Source organism: Scleropages formosus, chromosome 5, assembly GCF_900964775.1.
Source record: "Scleropages formosus chromosome 5, fSclFor1.1, whole genome shotgun sequence".
Taxonomy (NCBI): Eukaryota; Metazoa; Chordata; class Actinopteri; order Osteoglossiformes; family Osteoglossidae; genus Scleropages; species Scleropages formosus.
The window spans coordinates 20738139-20746087 of record NC_041810.1 but is presented as its reverse complement, the minus strand read 5'-3'; positions in this window follow the sequence as shown (position 1 = coordinate 20746087).

The window sequence follows — 7949 nt, the reverse complement described above, 5'->3', positions numbered from 1 at the left end:
TTAACAATTTTTTTTTTTCAGTGTGGCAGGTCACATTATCCTCACATTATTCTGCTGAAAGAGGCCACTGCCATCAGGGAATAGCGTTGCCATGACGGGGTGTACCTGGTCTGCAACAATCTTTAGGTATGTGGTACATGTCAAAGTAACATCCACATGAATGCCAGGACCCAAGGTTTCCCAGCAAACATTGCAGAGCATCACACTGCCTTTGCCAGCTTGCCTTCTTCCTATAGTGGACATGATTGAAAAGGAAATATGATTCATCAGACCAGGCCACCTTCCGTTGCTCCATGATCCAGTTCTGACGCTCCCATGTTCATTGTAGGCACTTTCAACGGTGGACAGGTCAGCATAGGCATTCTGACCGGTCTGCGGCTACGCAGCCCCATATGCAGCAAGATTTGATGCACTGTGTTCTGACACATTTCTGTCATGGCCAGCATTAAGGTTTTTGGCAATTTGTGCTAAAGTAGCTCTTCTGTGGGATCAGACCGAACAGGCTAGCCTTTGCTCCTCGTGCGCATCAATGGGTCTTGGACGCCCATGACCCTCTCGCCAGTTCACCGGTTGTCCTTCCTTGGACCAGTTTTGGTAGGTACTAACCACTACATACCAGGAACACCCGACAAGACCTGCCGTTTTGGAGATGCTCCGACCCAGTCGTCTAGCCATCGCAACTTGGCCCTTGTCAAAGTTGCTCAGATTCTTACACTTTGCCCATTTTTCCTGCTTTCAACACATCAAATTCAAGAACTGACTGATCGCTTGATGCCTAATATATCTCACTCCTTGACAGGTGCCATTATAATGAGATAATCAATGTTTTTCACTTCACCTGTCAGTGGTTTTACTGTTGTGGCTGATTGTTGTATAGCTGCATATTAAATCTGATTGTAAATGGCTACATTTTTGCTGAGGAGGGGTGGGCTACCACTAGCACTTGGACCCCCAGAGGTTTGTTTTTCTCTCCTTAGTCAGGGATGGGGTTTTTTTGTGTTCTACTCCTCACCTGTCAGACTTACTTGACCCGCTGAGCCATACATAATCACTGTTGTTTTATGTGTTCTTCAGTGCTCTGCATCAGTCTGCTGAGAGGAGCACTCTACAAATAAATGGAATTGAATTGGATATTATGACTTTTTGAAAATGCAGTCATTGACATCTTTTAAACCTCTCACTCTTTTGCAGTTTCTATTAGTTTACTGTGGATCTGTATACAGGTCTATAAATGTTGGTGTGATACATAAGAGTGGTAAAGTCACAGAGTTTGGTTCATTGTGAAGAGGCAAAGTGCACATTTTGTGTCAAACCAACAGGTCAAGGTCGTTGTGTGCTCGGTTTTCATAATCTTTTTTTCTCGGATGATTTCGTGGTGTTTTAAGGTGACCCACAATATACTTTGAAGGTCAAAGGCCATGGGAGTAGTCCGGGAAAAATGTCTGATTGTTGTAGCACATTTTAAACAATTCAAGGGCTTTCTTTTTCCTGGCACGAGTTTTTCCCAAGCAAACTGTAGAAATGCAGCAGTTATTATAGTTTATTACTAACATTTGGATCGACTCTTTAATTACACTACTGTGAATATAAAACAACGTTTCCTCTTCTGAAAAACATTCTCCTTTGTGCATTTTTCCGAAATAATACCCTATCTCACTCAGTTTAATAATACCCTGATTTATGTAGCATTTATATTGAATATCACAGATGAAACGTGTGTGGCTTTAACAACTTTTTTGCGTTGTGCTGTTTTGAAGCTTGGAGTTAAAATAGTCAAAAAATGAAAGCAATTGTGGATTTTATCCACATTTGTTGAGATTCGCATCCGGAGACATAGATCCACTTCTAATTTTAAAAATAAACCCCCCAAAAGCTCAGGGAAACTTCAAAGAATTCCTCAGTAATGCACTGTGGTATGGAGGAGATTTAACTCAATTTTTGGGGAATAACTTTTAGACAGACAGATATGAGTTCTTGAGACACCTTTGTGAGATAAGAGCTCTCATGCTTCAAAGGAATGTGGAAGAACTTTCCAGAAACGTTTTTGCACCCGATCAAAAGCCTTGTATTGGAGCCTTCTTTGTTCCAGGATGGAGACTATCTATAATGACCTTTATCATGGAAGAATTTCCTAGAAACATGTTTGCACCTGATCCAAAGCCTTGTAATTGAACCTCCTTTGCTCCATGACGTAGACGATCTTTAATGGCCTCCATGATGTCTTTCCATGTGCAATAGTCAAGAGTATCTGGGATGTTTCCTGGGTGCAAGCTTTAGCTTCATTCTTCTTGAGGAGCAGAAGATGTATCTGTGCTGCTGAAGTTCTGCCCCGATGGGCCTCATATAAGGTAAGGATGTTGTTGTCTAACCATATACAAATGGTCCTTGATTTATAACGTGTGATTTGAGACCACCCGAACTTCCAGCAGCCGTCCCTTTAACCTTGTTATTGTCATTTTTTAAATATTAAGATTTCATTTAGGTTAGAACATCCCATGATGACCACTCCATCTGCAGACCTTTAAGTATGCAGAACGATACCCTGTTCCTCTTGAAGAATCTGAAGTAAGCTAAGGCGCGATATTTCTCAGAACCTCATTTCAGCTCCCATAATGTTGATGGGACCGAGGCGGTGTGACCGTACATCTGCCAGAAGAAATACACATGGCATTTTGACGTGGGGCACCACGTTCAATAGGACCGTGTCAGATTTGACCACATGTGAGCTTGTTGCGGTGCCTCCCCACACATGGTTTCTCTTTCATAATTGAGCTTCACCACGGTCATGGTCATGACACTCTCTTTACTTGGGAACACAAGGAAACAAGTATAACGAGACCGGTGAAATGTCATATTTGATTGTTATTCTTATACAGTGTAGCCTGAGTGAACCTCCCACCCCCCCCCCCCCAAAAAAAAAGGAAAAATAAAAAAAGTAACAGACAGCCGAAAAGAGAGCTGGAGAATTACAGCATGTCTGGAATGGAAGGCTGTTGTAAATTTTAATGTTGTGGCATTTCAAGATTCTGTTCCAAGTAGAACTGATACGCATGCCATGTTTTGTTTTTAAAACATTTTTTACCATGTGTTTTTTTGTTTTTTTGCCCCGTATGGAAGAGTTGGAAAAACAAGGCAACTTTTCAAGCAGCAAGAAAGTGCAAATGTAACTGTTAGAAAAGTACAGAGGAGGAGAGTAAAAAACAGAAACGATGAAAAACTTATTTTGATTCCACTCTTGGGTGAATATTGTTTTTCGTGACCTCATTTTACACTTGAAATGTACCATATCTGGCATAATTAGAGATAGGATGTTGGCTGAACACACTTAATTCCAGGTGGTGTGGTTTGTGGAGAATAATGTGATGTATTTGCTGGCTGTCGCGACGTTCTCATCACTGGCTAAATTATAATTCCTTTGTTCAGTGTTTATGTGTTTTTTTTTCCCCCCCTTCTTTTCCTTTTTTATTCCGCATCTGCTGTAATAATACCGTTATTGAAATTAGCATGACTGTAGTGACATAGTGACATAGTAGAGAGCTATGTGATTTTTTTTTTTTTGTGTCTTTCCAGCATCCATCACTTGAGAGCAAATAAGGTTGTGTTTGACCCTCATCATGTGTCACTGTAAAGTCTGTGCTCACAGTTAAAACTACAGACATGGTATTTTTCCCCAGTTCTAAAATCATAGCTTGCTGTGGTGGACAAATCTAAACTTTTTATGTTCTCACACAAAAAAATAGGTGATTTTCACTTATTCACATGCCCTGCATGAGATTACTTCCTCCAGTCCCCATGACTGAGGTTATTTACCTCGGATTGCCGCAGTTAAAATTATCCAGCTGTATGAATGGGTAAATAATTGCAAGTAACTCAAGTGTACAAGTCTTTTGGAGAAACACATGAGCTAAATGAATTCATGTCATTAATATAATCATATACTTCTATTAATTCAGTACTTCAGAAGTCAATCTACAGCTTTACCACAGTAAGGTTGACAAATGGGCATTAGATATCATGGCAGAAGCAAAAACCACTATTTCAGCATTTGAAGACATTTCAAACATTAATTAACCCAAACTGTGTGTGTGATTGTGCCTGATGCCTTTGCAATATTGGGATGATGTGTAAATAAATTGGCTGCCATTCTTCACATGCTGGGCATGAGGACAGAAAGTCAGTGCAGACTGATGATGGTGTCATTTACAAGAACGTCACCTGTGCTTTGCCAGAAAGAGATCCTCCTTTTCTTCAGTCTGACTGTATTCAGTTTTTTTTTTCCCCTTTTTCTTGAATTTTTCATTTGCATTTATTCATTTAACAGACAAAATGACTTATAATGTTGAGCTATTGATAATTATTTAGCTGTTTATACAGTTGTGTCATTTTTACTGGAGCAATTTAAGGTAAGTGAGGGTTAAATTGTTAAATTCCAGTATGCAAGCTTCTGTATTTGATTATTAACCAAAACAAGAAGTTCATTAATATGGCTAAACGCATATGATATTTCAGTGTGCTGCCAAGGTGGTGTAGCGCTGCTGTCTCAGTGCCTAGGTGGTGCGAGAGGACATGGGTTCAGTCCCCATTCATTCTGTGTGTGTTTCCTCAGGGTGCTCTGGTTTCCTTCCACAGTCCAAAGACATGCTGTTCAGGTTCCCCCATAGTGTGTGAGTGACAGAGAGAGTGTGTTCCACTGATGTATGGATGAGTGACACATTGTAAGTAGTGTATCTAGCAGTGTAAGTCAACTTGGTGAATAAGGTGTGTGGCCTGATAACACTACACAGAGTTCATTGGAAGTCATTTTGGAGAAAAGTGTCTGCTAAATAAATAAAGTAAATAGGCTTGTAGAATGAGTCATATTGCTATGTATAAAGTACACTTTGTTTCCTTGTCCAATATAAACAGTTCAGTTTTTCGAACGCCCGTGTGTTTGATGTAGCTGTGCCCAAATAACAGCGATTCACATACTTCAGTAATTTTAAACATCAAAGTACATATTTCAGTAATATAATGTTACCTTGGAAGCTTGACATATTTCTTTGATGAAATTAAGGGTTCTTGATCTGGTTTTGATCAGACCTTCTAGAGGTGGAATAAACAAAATCGCTGTATAAGAGCAAAAGACACATCTTAAATCTCCAATCGACAATTCTGGAGGTCTTACAGTCACTGTCTTATTTGCTTCACTTGCTACAAAATAAATCAAAAATAAAATAGATGTCATTATGCTCATACATGGTAACGATACACAGCCGGATGAATTTCATCGTTAATAATCTTTCAAAGGAAAAATCTTGATCGATAACGATCGAGAGGCTGTCATTACAGTAAGAACCAGCGTAATTTCCCCAATTCGGTCCTCTCAGGGCCAGACAAAGAGGAAACAAGTAAGTGGCATCCTGTCTTTGAAGAAACCAAATTTTGGGTGGTCATTAAATACAAGTGGAAGCGTATGGGATACTGTCACTGTCCTCACGAGTGGACTGCCATCAAACATTTACATGTCTTCATTTAGCAGGTACCTTTCTCCAAAGCAACGTACATCTCATAAAAAATACAAATTGTGCATTACCTTAGGAGAAAGCGACATAGCTGCAGTTTTGTGATTCTTAAGTACGGTTAGTTTGTTTCCTTCACCATATACACCGACGTTCACCACACAAGTAGCTGCATAAAGCTTCACCAGAATATCGCCGATTCCTTATCACCTTCCTGATAGTTTTTTTTGGTGGGACCACCAAATGGACAGATGTGGAAGAGTGTAGCAGTCTGGCTGGTGTGTAGCGAATGATCAAGTCTTGTAGATATCTGGGAGCAGTTCTACTGATGCATTTGTAGCTCATAATCAGGGTCTTAAATTTGATCCTGGCAGCTATGGGAAGCCAGTGCAGAGAAATGAGTAGAGGAGATACATGTGAATGCTTCGGCAAATCAAACACAACTCGTGCAGCAGTGTTCTGTATCAGCTGTAGAGGTCTGATGGCAGTAGCAGGAAGGACAGACGAGAGAATTGCAGTAGTCCAGACGAGATGTCACCATAGCCTGGACAAGAAGTTGCGTAGAGTTGGTTGTGAGGTAAGGACGGATCCTATGGACGTTATGCAGGATGTATCTGCAGGTCCAGGTTGTAGCTTCAGTGTGCTGAGAGAAAGATGGACTTGAGTCAGTCATCACTCCCAGACTCTTAACCAAGGAGGTAGGTAAAATGAGTGAGTTGTCCAGTTTGATCGAGAGATTATGACAGACAGACAGGCCAGCTGGGATGTGTAGGATCTCTGTTTTGGAGAGGTTGAGTTGTAGGTGGTGATCAGACATCCATGCAGAGATGTCCAACAGACAGGCAGCGATGCATGTGGAAATGTCTGATGCTCCAGGTATAAAGGAGAGGAAGAGCTGGATATCATCAGCGTAGCAGTGGTATTTGAATCCATGGGAGGCAATGACAGTGCCGAGGGAGGAGGTGTAGATCAAGTAGAGCAGAGGACCCAGTACCGAGCCCTGCGGGACACCAGTTTAGAGAGGCAAAAGAGAACAACGGGAGCCCCACCAGACCTCTTGGTAGGATCTGTCAGATAGGTAGGACTCAAACTATCTTAGTGCTGTTCCTTTGATCCCCAGCTGACTAAGAGAGGAGAGTAGAATCTGGTGATTGACAGTGTCGAACGCTGCAGACAGGTCAAAGAGGATGAGGACCGAGGAGAGGGAGGCTGCTCTGGCCAGTTGGAGAGCATCAGATACCGCCAGAAGCGCCGTCTCCATGGAGTGACCAACTTTGAAACCAGACTGATAACCATCGAGGAGATGGTTCTGAGATCGGAGACTTCAGATTCTGAGAGTGGCTTGAATTCGAAGAGCATATCTTCGCTGGGAGGTCCAGCGTGAACAGGGCAGGGTGATGCTGAGAACTTGTCCGTGATTGCGTTGACTTTCTCTTTGAAAAACTAAACAAATCATCAGCAGTGGGAGAAGAAGAAGAAGGAGGAGGGGGGCGGCAGAGGACACAGTAGAGATGAGAAGGTGGCGAAGAGCCTGTGTGGTTTTTAGTTGCAGACTGTACAAACAGGACAGTGTCTCTGTAAAGCTGCCTTCACTTTTGTCGGTGTAATCACCAGCTTTGTGTTCAGGTCTAATGATGTATCGTGTGTGTTCTGTGTGTCTTCATGATTTAGGCCTACTTTCATAATAATATACGCATGTGGATACAGTGCTGCTTGAAACTATGTGAGCCGTAGAGGGATGATCATTATCCTTGTACAAAATATTACCTAAAAGTATAAAATCTAAATCTTGAATCCATTTTAAATACCCATTTTGTGCAAAACTAAGGGACACAAGGGGTTCTAACACTTTTAGGCAGCACTGTATCTTTCATTTCTTTTGAAACTGAAGTGGATTTGAAGGGATAAAACAGCGGCATGTATAGAGAACTGTAGTTATTCTGTTGATAGGAGCACATAATATGATCCAGAAATCAGGCAGGGAGGATATTTGCAGTCTCATTTCCTCTGTTGGTGTACGGACGCGGTAACACGTGGGAGACAGCTCTGGATGTGTGTTACTGGGGAAGCAGACGGTGGTGGTTAGTGTCTCCACTCCCAAAGCCCAAAAATGAGGGAGAGCAGCGCGAACGGAAAGCCCTTGGCTCTGCCATGCCGGGGGAGGGAGGAGAAGCAGGGGGAGGGTGTCCGGTGGCACATGGAGCCGAGCCAGGAGGGGGGCCGGGGGGGACCACTCCCTTTACCGCTGGGGTCAAAGGTGAAGCACGAGGCCTCTTCCCCCGCCCTGCTCCTGCCACTAAAGGAGAAACACACCAGGAGCTGCAGAATTCTTCCTCTGTCCTCAGAAGCACCAAGGCGAGTGACTAAAGGCACACTTTTTTTCTTTAATTTAAATGGGTGGGGGTATGTGATGTGATGTGACATGTGGGGCGTGTGAAGTTTGACGGGGAA